The 13,571-nt window shown below is 34.3% G+C and overlaps 1 protein-coding gene across 2 annotated transcripts in view; it reads left to right on the top strand.

The window, feature by feature from the left end:
* The window catches only part of DPP10 (dipeptidyl peptidase like 10), a gene marked incomplete at both ends in the record, with an annotated part of 1,271,390 nt that overhangs the window by 497,391 nt on the left and 760,428 nt on the right, over nucleotides 1-13,571 (top strand). The gene's annotated exons all lie outside the window — the stretch shown is intronic.

Below are 13,571 nucleotides of genomic sequence, written 5' to 3'. Positions count from 1 at the left end.
GAAATTACTGATTTGTTCTTCTGTATCATGTATTCCATGTCCATGACTTTTCCCAGAATTTTTTACCTTCTCCATTGTCCTTTTTATATCTTGCACTCCCTTAATTTTCTTAAAGTTTCAATTTCTCTCTTCTGTTGACTGATGTTTCTCATGGTTATTTTTTCCTTTTCTGCATATTATCGTATAGCTGTTTTTTTTAGTTTTGTTTGTGTTGTTCCAATTTTTTAACTTTTGTAATTATGACAATTTTGAATTCTTCATCTGAGAAATGTGAGTGTTGTTGGACTCTGGAGATTGATTTTCTTCTGTGTTGTATTGTTCCTGTGGGGGCTTACTTGATAATTTGTATTTTTCTTTCTCCCCATTGTTTGCTTTCAGATTTGCTCAGCTATATGTAGGGAATCTGTATTTACCTGGTCATGGGTTCAGAGCTAGAGCCTTGCCTATTTTTTGTGATTTAATCCATTTCACTTTCTTTGCTTAGGGGTTAGCTGTTAACTTTACAAAAAATCCTTATCTGTTGTTCTTTTTCTAGACCTTTTAGCTTCGAGATTAGGTTGTTTCTTTGAGTTCTTTCTTGTTTCTTGATGTGAGCTTCTATTGCTATATATTTTCCTCTTATTACTGCTTTTGCTGCTTCCCATACATTTAGGATTAGAAAAAGAACAACAAAAAAACCCCAAAACCAGTAGAAGAAAAGAAATAATAAAAACCAAAGCAGAAATAAATGAAATTGAAACTAAAAAACAATCCAAAAGATTAATGAAACCAAGAGCTGGTTCTTCGAAAAAATCAATAAAATAGACAAACCCCTAGCCAGGCTCACAAAGGAAAAAAGGGAGAAAGCACAAATAAACAGGATCAGAAATGAAAGAGGAGAAATCACAACGGACACAGCAGAAATAAAAACAATAATCAGTAAGTACTATGACGAGTTGTATGGAAACAAGTTCAACAATCTAGAGGAGATGGACAAATTCCTACAACTCTACAATCACCCAAAGCTAGATAAAGAAGAAATAGAACACCTAAACAGACCAATTACAAGCAGCGAAATTGAAATGGTAATCAAAAACCTCCCCAAAAACAAAAGCCCAGGACCTGATGGATTTACAAACGAATTCTACCAAACATTCAGAGATGAATTGGTGCCTATCCTTCACAAACTCTTCCAAAAAATTGAGAAGGAAGGGACAATACCAAACACGTTCTATGAAGCCAACATTACACTAATACCAAAACCGAACAAGGACAACACAAAAAAGGAAAACTACAGGCCAATCTCCCTAATGAACACTGATGCAAAAATCCTTAAAAAAATTTTAGCTATCAGAATCCAACAATGTATCCTTAAGATAATTCACCACGACCAAGTAGGATTCATTCCAGGGACACAAGGATGGTTTAACAACCGAAAATCAATCAACGTTATCCAACACATCAACAAAAAGAAATATAAAAACCATATGATAATATCAATAGATGCTGAGAAAGCTTTCGACAAAGTGCAACACCCATTCATGATAAAAGCCCTTGAAATTCTTGGGATACAAGGAACATACCTCAACATCATAAAGGCCATCTATGACAAGCCAACAGCCAGTATCATTCTCAATGGTGAAAGGCTGAAAGCATTTCCATTAAGATCTGGAACAAGACAAGGATGCCCACTCTCACCACTGCTTTTCAATATAATACTGGAAGTCCTAGCCAGAGCAATAAGACAAGAGAAAGACATCCAAGGAATCCAAATAGGAAAAGAAGAAGTCAAACTATCACTATTTGCAGATGATATGATAATATACATAGAGAACCCCAAAAACTCCACAGAAAAACTAATTCAACTCACCAATCAGTTCAGTAAAGTGGCAGGATACAAAATCAACACACAAAAGTCAGTAGCCTTCCTATACACAAACAATAAATCTGAAGAAGAAGAAATGAAAAAAAAATCCCTTTTATTATTGAAACAAAAAAAAAACAAATATTTGGGAATAAATCTAACAAAAGAGGTAAAGGACCTATACAAAGAAAACTATAAAACACTGTTAAAAGAAATAGAAGAAGACACAAAGAAATAGAAAGACATCCCCTGCTCATGGATTGGAAGAATAAACATTATTAAAATGGCCATCCTACCAAAAGCAATATACAGATTCAATGCTATTCCAATCAAAATTTCAATGTCATTCTTCAAAGAAATAGAACAATTATTGATGAAATTCATATGGAATCACAAAAAAACCCAAATTGCCAAAGCTCTCCTGAAAAAGAAAGAAGGGAATGGAGGCATCACACTCCCAGACTTCAAACTCTACTACAAAGCCATAATCATCAAAACTGCATGGTATTGGAACAAGAACAGACATACAGACCAATGGAATCGAATAGAAAATCCAGAAATAAACCCACAGATTTATGGTCAACTAATCTTTGACAAAGGAGCAAAGACTATGCATTGGAGCAAAGAAAGTTTGTTCAATAAATGGTGCTGGGAAAACTGGGTTGCTACATGCAAAAGAATGAAGCTTGACCACTACCTCACACCATACACAAAAATCAACTCAAAATGTATTAAAGAACTAGACATAAGACCTGAAACCATAAAATATATAGAAGGAAATATAGGCAAAACACTATGTGATTTGCACATCAAAGACATCTTTACAGATACATCACCCAAAGCAGTGATAGTGAAGGCAAAGATAAACAGCTGGGACTACATCAAATTAAAGAGCTTCTGCACAGCAAAAGAGACAATAACAAAAACAAAGAGAAACCCCACTGACTGGGAGAACATTTTTGCCCCCAACACTAATGATAAAGGACTGATCACAAAAATCTGCAAAGAGCTGATGAGACTCAACAACAACAAAGAAAATAACCCAGTCAAAAAATGGGCAGAAGAGCTAAAAAGAAACTTCTCTGAAGAGGAAATGCAAATGGCCAACAGGCATATGAAAAAATGTTCAACATCACTTGTAATCAGGGAAATGCAAATCAAAACTACCATGAGATACCATCTTACACCAGTGAGAATGGCACATATTAAAAAAAACTAGCAACAACAAATGTTGGCGAGGTTGTGGAGAAAAAGGAACTCTCCTGCACTGTTGGTGGGAGTGCAAACTGGTCCAACCACTATGGAGAGCTGTGTGGAGATTTCTTGACCTACTAAACATAGAGCTTCCATATGATCCAGCAATTCCACTCCTAGGTATTTACCCAAAGGACACAGAAACATCAATTCCAAAGAGCACCTGCACACCTATGTTTATAGCAGCACTGTTTACAATAGCTTAGCTTTGGAAACAGCCCAAATGCCCAAAAATAGATGATTGGATCAAGAAGATGTGGTACATATATACCATGGAATATTACTCAGCATTCAAAAAAGATAAACACATGCAATTTGCAGCAACATGGATGGCGCTGGAAGGGATCATGCTCAGTGAAATAAGCCAAAAAGAAAAGGAAAAATACCGGATGGTCTCACTCATAGCAGGAATCTAGAAAACTTAAATAAGGGACCAGGAAAATGAATAACTATAAGAAAGTGAAAATCAAAATCAACAAAAAACTATGAACCAGAGACACTTTTTGGGGGGTGGGGGGCGGGAGGGGAGGGATTGGGGTCAGAATGGTGGGGTTGCAATTGTATGGGGAATATAAAAATAAAATTTATTATAAAAAAAAATCCTTATCTGTATGGCTCATACCAATTGTATGTCAGATCAGGCTGCTATAACAAAATACCACAGACTGAGTAGTTTAATCAATAAGCATTATTTTCAAATGGTAGTGGAGACTGAAAGTCCAAGATCCCAGCACCAGAATAGTTGTCTCTGGTAAGAACTTTCTTCTAGGCTTGTAGTTGTCCAACTTGTTGCAATGCCTCACATGACCCTTCCTCACTATGTGCCATGCGGGGAGAGAGGTGGAGAGAGTTCTCATATCTCTCCTTATAGGAATACTAATCCCCATAGGATCAGGATTTGAACCTCATGATCTCATTTATTTCCTTTGAGACCCCATCTCCAAAAGCAGCCAAACTAGAGATTGGAATCTGACTATATAAACTTGAAGGGAGGAATATTATGCTTAGTATAATATTATTTCACAGATAATTTAGTGAAATCTATATTTAATATATATGCAAACTATATTTAATATATGTTCACAAAATATAATTCATAGCAAAATTTTTCAGACACTTTATTGCAGAATTTGAGACATGTAGATCTACATTGAATCATGGAATGTATGTCTAAGGTATTCAAATTGTCATCACTGGTTAAAAAAAAGCAAACTCACTGGTGGTCCCTGGTGACTTTTAATTATTCACCTTGCTTATGCACCCTGCCAATTTATTTAAGCTTGCTTTAATTCCTGGCAGTTTGGTAAACATTCATAACATATGTGTAAATAATTATTTCTGAAATGCCTTCTTTTGAGATGCATGAATAATTAAAAGGCTAATGCACACTCTAATATTGTCCTTTCTGGATCAAGCCGGTAAATATTATGCTGTGAAACTCTCAGAAATTGTTCTCTTCTACCAAGAAGCTTAAACTGCTCTTTGACACACAACCGCTTGGATACTGTGACTATCTTGTTATGTTCCAGTTGATACAGTAATCAGTTAGAGGCCAGACATATGTTTTATTATAAGAGCAAACAGAGTGCATCTGCTCTAGGGATCAGAGAGAGAGAAGGATACAAGATTTGACAGCCATAGACTTCTAAAAACAGACTGGCCTGAAATGAAAATTTTTGTCAACTAGAGCAGTTAATGTTGTGACAGTCAGTTTACATGTAAATACCAGAACCTCCACCAGAGACCCCTCAGAAAAGGTGACGTTTTAATAAGATTCTTGCATGTTTGCCTTGGTTCAGCCAGTAAGCAGCATAGTAAATGCCAGATCAAGGTATGAAACTTTGCCTTTACCGTGTGTTAAGGGAATATCAATTAGGTAGAAAAGAAATTAAAACGTCAGGCCTTGATAATATAGCATGAAATGATAAACTGAACTGCCAAGACAGCAAAGCCATTATGTTAACGGTATTGTTCTTCACTATGACTTGTGTTTACTTCTGTGCCACACACATTTTATTCTGCCCGTGCCTTCTAGTCTCTGGCCTCTTAAAATGATTAAAAGCTATAATTTTTCCTTAAATATATCTCCTAAGTCACTAATTATATTCTCTAGACTCTTACATCCTTATTCATGTGACCATAGTTTGTATTTTACAATTGGACTATTGTCAGCTCAACAATCTAGCTGTAATGCCCAGGCAAGGCCACACACTCTCAATGTTAAATCACAGAACTACTTTTTTCTTGGAACTTGTTTATTGACCACTTGAGAAATGCTTAATTGTAAACATGCTAAAAGGGAAACACAAAGAATTCGTTCCTGTTTCTTAAGCAACTTTGAAGTTGCTTTGTTTAAAAGCATGTAATAATGTCTGTGATAGGTGTGGTATTGAAGACATGTAGAGACTACTCAAATCTGTATGGGTTACACATGTTTTTGGCACCAATCCTGTTGTCATCTGTCTGCTACCAGGGTGTTCACTGAAAATTTCAGATTTTCTTTAATGCCATTGAGTTTCTATTTTCTTTTGTGTCAATTAGATATCATTCAGTTCTAAAATCTATGATTAAACAGGTACTCAGTTGAGGCTTCACTCAGCATTAGTAATCACAGATTATTTCTTGAAGGAACCAGATATTGCTGGGACATTAGTTATTCCCTGTATGTTGCAAGCTGGTGGAAATACTGTTTTCTATTCTAGGTATTATATTATTGGGGATATATCAAGCAGACAAGTAATAGTATTATTTAAAATATCTAAAGTATTTCATGATTTTCTAGATAAATCTTGATCTTTGTGTAGGGGAAGAAATGTGGTTGGGTGGCCCTAAATGTCTTTTTATTGCAAAAGATGCTAAATTCTTGATATTATTCAATGTCACAAAAATATACTCTTAACAGATAACAATTAAGTGCCACTCATTTACTCTTATATGAAATAATGGACTCAGTGTTGATAAAAACAGTTCTAGCAACCTGAAAGGGCATATTCCTAGCTGCCATTAATTATTAAATTTGTGTTCAATCTGTGACATCCATGACAACCCCTATGTGTAAGCTAAGAAATGTGAGGGTGTCTTAGAATTGTAGAAAGATTTGTATAAGGATAGACTCAATAGAGGAACAAGATTATATGTACAATAGCTCAGATGAACTTTGTTCTAGACATTTGTCAAATCCAAGATCGTGTTGTTATGCTGTCATTAAATATTTGACCACTACAACTGATCAGTTTCATGTGGAGAAAAATAATTCAAATCTGCCTCATGATTAAGTTTATCAGGGAATTATTTTTGTAAATTGTTGTTTTTCTGGTCAATGTTCCTAGTGCAGCTACCTTATGGCCTGCTACTGTGGTCATACTACTCTTTTATCGCCCATCACCAGCATTATTTTCCACAAACATTTCAGAATTCATTGATGTGCCCCTCATGCAATTTTGGCATATGGCACTTTTGTTAATTTCTTTTATTATAATAATATCTATACTCATTTTACCCTGACCTATGAAACATAAATTATATATGGTAAAGAGCAAGGTTCTAATGGATTTTTTTGGAACATTATAGTTTTTAAAAATTAGAAAAATAATTGAGTTAAATTGAAATAATTATATTTTCACTGTAAAATAAGCCTTTTTATCTGAATATAATTAAACTCATTAATATAAGAAAAACATAGAAGATCTAAAATATTTTTTAAATCAACAATCATGAAAGGAAATATTCATTAAAACATGTCTCTATATATTTTCATTGATTTTTAAAATTGTTGAAACTAGTATATATCTATAGTTTTCCTCACTGGGGTTGTATAAAACTTTATAGCATAATATTTTCCCATTTTATTATTATTCTTTCAATGCAAAATATTATGACTACACGATATTTCATTATAGTAGCATGTTGTAATTTATTAGCTTTTTTTGCGTTATATTTTTTCTTTTTGTTTTTGTTTTGTGATTTTGATACAGTTTTAAAATAAAGGGTAAAATGTATTAATTTCCGTTTCTTTTCTGTATAATAGTTTTCCTTCAACAGAATGTTTTGTGTTTGTACATTAAAAATATTACTGGACACAAATTGACATTTTGTCTTCTTTAGATATGTAAATTTAGAGAAAAGATTTATTTCCTCAGCTTTATTACTAATGCAACATGTAATTACATTTCTTGACACTACACTATTAATACTGTGATTTGTCATTATACCAGTGGTATTTATAGATTTCAGTTCCATTTCAGTTTTTACCATCTTTGGATAACTTGTCTAATTTGACAGGAGGATAAAAGTACTTCCATTTTATAAGCATTTCTTTTTCTCTGATATTTGTGAATTATTCTCATGAGAGTGTTGAACATTGGTATCTCTTTTGTTAAAATCAGTGATTTGTTTATAGTCTCTACTTTTACATATACTTTAGGCATTTCATTCCTTGGTAAATCTTTTAAATAATATATATATATATTAAATATATATATTTAATCAGTTGTGGAAAATACATAGGCATAATACTTTGTACCAGTGTTAGTTGGTATTAAATTACATTCAGATTTTTTACTAGGCATACTATATTCATTAGGTCACACTGAACAGTAGAAGCTTAGGTTAAGGGAAGTTTAATAACTATTGGATTTTATTAGACTTGTATTTTTCAGTTTTAAAAACAAGAATGTGATTCATGTGAATTCAAACTTTTCTTCCATTTATGCAATTTTTCCCTTCATGTTGCTAATATAGTATATTGCATTGATTGATTTTTGAATAGTAAGCCATCCTTGAATTCCTGCAATAATCTTTTAACCTATTGATTTTGTTTATTGATATGTTCAGAGTTTTTGGGGTTTTTTTGAATATAGACTATAGTGAGAAATAGATGATCTGTTCATTTGTTTTAAGTAATTTGTATGAGGTTTTCATTGGCCCTATTGTTAGTGCATGGCCAAAAGGCACTCAGGTATCCCAAACTGTTAAGTGGCTCATACTCTGAAAGGAATTATCCATTCCTAACAAAACTCCAAAAATTACTCATCTTGTCATGGGCAGGTGCTGAGTCAAACAAGAAATGCCCCAAGTCAGGGTCACTGAGGCCCAAAACCTTGCCACAAATCTAAGGTACCTTCTGGCAAGGTACCTTACATAGGAGTCAGGCAGATCCAAAAATCCAAAAATTTAAAATGTACCATATAACCCAACATGAGGTCAAGATAATGACTGCAACTATCTCTGCCAAGGACTAGGAACAGCCTCTCCATATGTCTCTCACCACATGACTCTCCCAAGTATCTCTTAGAAGTATCTCTGCATGTTTCTCCTCCACATATCTCCTCCAAATCTCTTTCCCAGCAATATCAGTGTGCAAGTCAGGCTTCAGAAGCAAGAGAGTAGCCTGTCTGCTTTCCATGTTATAAGCTTCACCAGGCTGCTCAGCTCTACCCCTATTTCCCAGTAGTTCCCCACTCAGCTGAAGTCATGTTGATGGCATACTGAAACTTGTAGTCCAAGGTAGCTACACATAAATAGGGACAAGGAAAATGGCATCTCCTCTTCAAAAAGGTTTATCTGTAACATCATCAAATGTATTGGGAAATCTTCCCTCTTCCTTTTGCTGTAAGGGTGATGTAGAATTGGTATTATTTCTTCCTTAAATATTTGTTAGACTTCTCCAATAATGCCTTATGAGTCTTTATTTTCCCTGCTGAGAAGAGCTTTAAATATATTAAGTTTCTTAAACAGATCTATGAATATTCAGAATTTCTTATTTCTTGTTCAAGTTTTGGTAAAATGCTTTTCAGGAATATGAGCACTTAAATAAGTGTATCGCATGATATTTTGTCTGTTTAATCACTTTTGGGGAGTGTTAAAATATTCAAGTGAATTTTTTAAATTCTATCTCTACTGTTAATCTTATCTGTTCTCATCAAATGGTGCTTCATATTTTTTGAAGCTGCTTAGTGATCTGCATATGTTTTAATTATTATTCTTCCTTTTTGTTAACACTATTTATCAGAATATAATATTCACTTTGATATTGCAAAATTTAAATCTTTTTTCCCCTCATAAGAGAATTAATAACTTGCCATTTGCCATAATATTTATATGGGGAAAAAGAATCTGCAATTCAAAATATGTCTCTGAAAACTAGTGAGGGTTGTCCTTTTTTAAGAGACATTTACATACGCAAAGGGCCATCTCCCCGTGTAAGACTATCTCCCTCACTATATTAGAAAGCTCTTTTTAACTTTTTTCAGTGGAGAAGGCATCAGTTTAAATCTGCATAACAGTCATAACCTTACTTAATCTTCCTTTCCTGGTAACTTTTCTATAACCAAACTCCCTTTGTCCTCTCCTCAACATCCTCTTTCTTTAGTCAAAGCTATTAAAAAATATGAGGGCCTCCCTGGTGGTGCAAGCAGTGCTGGGAAGCTGTCTGCAGCCTCTGCTGTGCAGGTTTGATCCAGGCCAGCCGGGGAGATACCCACATGGTGCAGCAGACCTCTCCTGTCTCGCCCGCTGCTCCCCTCAGCGGTGTACTTCAGTCAGTCTGCTTGTTCTGCTCCCCACTCTGTCTCTGGTGAATCCTCTCACCCTCCTGCACATCCAGCCTGTACCCTGGTTCTTGTATGTGTGAATAAATAAATCTTTAAAAAAACATTAAAAAATAAAAAAATATGACATAAACCATTTTGATGAATTGTTCATTTTCAGTGGGTTTCTCCCTTATATACATGAGATGCCTGTATTATTAATAAACTTTTATTTTTGTCTTTGCAAATTGGTGACAGGGTTTCAAAAATTGAAAAAATGTTGGAGTCTTTTCAAGGACTGGAAATAAATGACATGGAAAAACAACATATGACAATAAGACAGATGTGAGCTCATATATGGTAATTAGAGTCCATGGACCACTTATTTGCTGGGCTGGGCTAACATTTACATTTTATGTCAATCTACAGATTATAGGGAAAGCATCTCTTGTTGAGATGACAATAGCAAGATACAATGCTACAGTGAAATCTAATTGTTATTAGCTGTTGCACCGGAATGTCAATGAGGGGCTGCTTTGTTCAAAAGCTGGCATTGGCAAAGTTATTAAATTGTTTGGTTCATCAGGGAATATAGTACATTAGTGTGCTATTCAACCATGACTGAGTATATGTAATAGAAAGCATGCCTTTGTAAGTTTTCAACAGTTTAAATCAAGGTAAGATTTAGTACACAACACTCACAGGAAGGGCAGTCATATATTTTAGAGTGTTTAGCTCAAGTAAGCTAAGCTAAACCATCCATCCTATTTGGGCTATTATTTCATTTTTATAATTTGCTCCATATTTTCATCATGTTTATTGACTTGGTTTTTGTAAAAGGAACTTTATAAGGAAGATGAACATGATAAAAACTAAGTGATAACAGACAATCCCTGAAGATTGCCAGTGAGTTTGCTCTGTGCCTGGTAAATAAATTGTATTTTTTAACTATTAATTATATATGCTTAAAAAGTTATCATAATCCACCAACTTTGCATTTATTTCCCAGACTACTTCCATAAGTAATTACTCTAGGTTATTAGAGATAAATCTAGATATTGTAAAATACCCTAAAGCTAGACTGAAAAATAAGGTTTTTAATATTAAGAAGGAAGATTTTTTAAATAATAAAATAAGAATTTTATTTTCTTATTTTTACTATTCTAGTTCAAATAGCCTCTTTATCAAGTGTTTTCTGGTTGTTCCAATCTGAATTAATATCACTCTTTGGTTTGTTATTCTTTGCTTTACATTTATAAGTGTTCTTAACTCACTTGTGTCATATTAGCGTTTTTAACATGCCCATGTATTCTACTGTTCTGTTTGCCTGTTGAGAAAAGGAAGCACATATGATTAATTTTGAATACTAGCCTTTCCCCAGTATACTCTAGTAGACTTTTAAAGTCTCAATGTATCTTATAAGTAAATTACTATTTATCTGACATTAAATGTAAGTCTTAATAAAACCTTCACAAATGCATGTTTCTGCTTTGCAATAATTATTCCATTAGAATTGTATTCCATAAATATTAACTGACATAATACTTTACTATAATTAGTGATATAACCATATTAGTCACCAAACATTCTAAGATCTTAGATATTTTTAGTATTGTAAAATACTTTAGCAATAAATGCACATTGTGTATGATAAAGTTCTCTGACATAAGAATATAAATATAAGTGGATACATATAAATTACCATATAGCTATGCATATATATGTAAAAATAATATATTTATAAGAAACATATATGGAACATTTTTTTCATGTTTAGCAAGTACACATAACACAACATTTATATATTGTTATCCATGATAAAATATTAACATGTTATAGGCAACACTATATGAAGTGAATGGCCTTACAATTTGAGAATTGAATTCTAGGCTCAGCTACACCAGTAACTACCAGTAGTTATTTAGAAAATAATTTATTTTCTCAGGTCTTAGTTATCCTGCCTTGTAAAATTAGTGTACGAAACTCCCTGATCCCTAAAATACCTGTGCAAATGGAAAAATCAGGTCTGGTCTTAGGTAGGTCTGTAAGGCTACCATGTTGTTAGAACTGTGCTAGGGACTCTTGGTGTTTGTGTGTGTGAGTACATGTGTAAGGCAATAATGACGTATGACATGCTCCGAAATATACTTTGTTCTTAAGGAACTACAATTTTGCTGGCATAAGTCTAGGTGTATAGTCTGACCAATAATCATGACCTGCCTGAAGTTATTTAAAGTCTTTGGTCAAGCATAACCTTTTAAGGAGATGTCTGCCATCTAAATTGAGGTTTAAAGGCTGTAAGGAGTCGTTTCTGGGCACCAAATAAAAGCTCTGTTGGCAAATAAAACTGAAAGCACAAGTGTGTGCAGGAGATTAGAACTAGCTGGCTTTTGGTGGTGATTGTGATTATTTTGGCCTGTCTTTGTAGGTTGATAGAAGAGAATGAATCTGAACCCAGTAACCCAAAAATCTTTAAAGATTTTTTTAAAGACTTATTTATTTATGCATACAAGAACCGGGGTACAGGTCAGAGATAGGTGTGGGGATGAGAGAATTCACCAGAGACAGAGTGGGGAGCAGAACAAGCAGACTGAGTGAAATGCACTGCTGAGGGGAGCAGTGGGCTAGTCAGTAGAGGTCTGCTGCACCATGTGGGTAGCTCCCCGGCAGGGCATCGAACTCATGCTACAGTGGCTGAGGAAGGCTTCACAGTACTGTAGCTTAACCCCTTGTGCCACCAGAGTTGCCCAATCCAAAAATCTTTAATAAATAATGTTAAAGATTAAATAATTTATACAAACTTTAAAAAAAAATAAAATCTTCCTAAAAGCAATAAAACAATATAATTTTAGATCTGAAAGGAACATTTGCGTAACACTAATTCAGAGGTTTTCAAAGACTGTGCTATAGACCCCATAGGTTTAATATAATAATTCCATAAAATGTTTAGTTAAAATTACATTAGTAAAATGTTTGCATCACATTTGAAATTGTAATTTTAAAAAGACTCAACTTCAAATGAATCATAATCACAAATATTAACATACCGGACAATATCAACATTAAGACATTTGCAACAGGGACCACCCTAGTGGCACAGGGATTAAGACACAACCTACAAAGCTGTCCACAGCCACTGCAGCACAAGCTCAATCCCCCAGCCTGCCAGAGAGCTACCCACATGGCCCAGCAGACCTCTCCTGACTCGCCTGCTGCTCCCATCAGCAGTGTACTTTGGTCAATCTGCCTGTTCTGTTCCCCACTCTGTCTCTCACCCCCCACAACTCTGGCCTGTTTACCCCAGCTCTTGTATGCATAAATAAATCAATGTTTAAAAAAAAAGATGTTTGCAAGTTTCACATTTTTATATTGAGTATGTTAAGTTCTCACATAACATTGGTGATAACTCTTGGAAACCACAACTTTAAGCAAAATGACACATATCAAAACCAAATTTAGTGTAGGTTATTTGGTGATATGAAAAAAAAAGTTATGTTCCTAAGGCTTATGTCTGTTCACAAAAGCATCTTCAAACTATTAGAGACCCCAAAACACTTCTAATATTAAACAATAATTTGTATTTATTCACTCATTCATTTGACAGTCCTTTCATTCCCATTCAGGGTGGTGGGTGGTTGGAACCTCTCCTGACAGCTCAGACTTCAAGGCAGGCACCTTCCATTGCAGGGTATACTCACATGTATACACAATTTAGACTGAACCTAACATGTACATCTCTGTAGTGGGAGGGAATAATAGTAACCAGAGAGATTCTGCACAGCTATGTTGGAACTTGAGAATTTCAAATAGATAGTGGCCCCTCTGGCAACTGGTTCCCAAGTCTCATCAACTTTATCTCTTCATTATATATTTCATTATAATGAAATAACATTGAACAGAACTAATCTTTAGACAACTTGCTGTTGAGGACTTGAGAATAAAACTTT

The sequence above is a fragment of the Talpa europaea genome (genome assembly GCF_964194135.1).
Source record: "Talpa europaea genome assembly, chromosome: 1".
Taxonomy (NCBI): Eukaryota; Metazoa; Chordata; class Mammalia; order Eulipotyphla; family Talpidae; genus Talpa; species Talpa europaea.
This window is presented reverse-complemented; position numbering and strand designations above follow the sequence as displayed.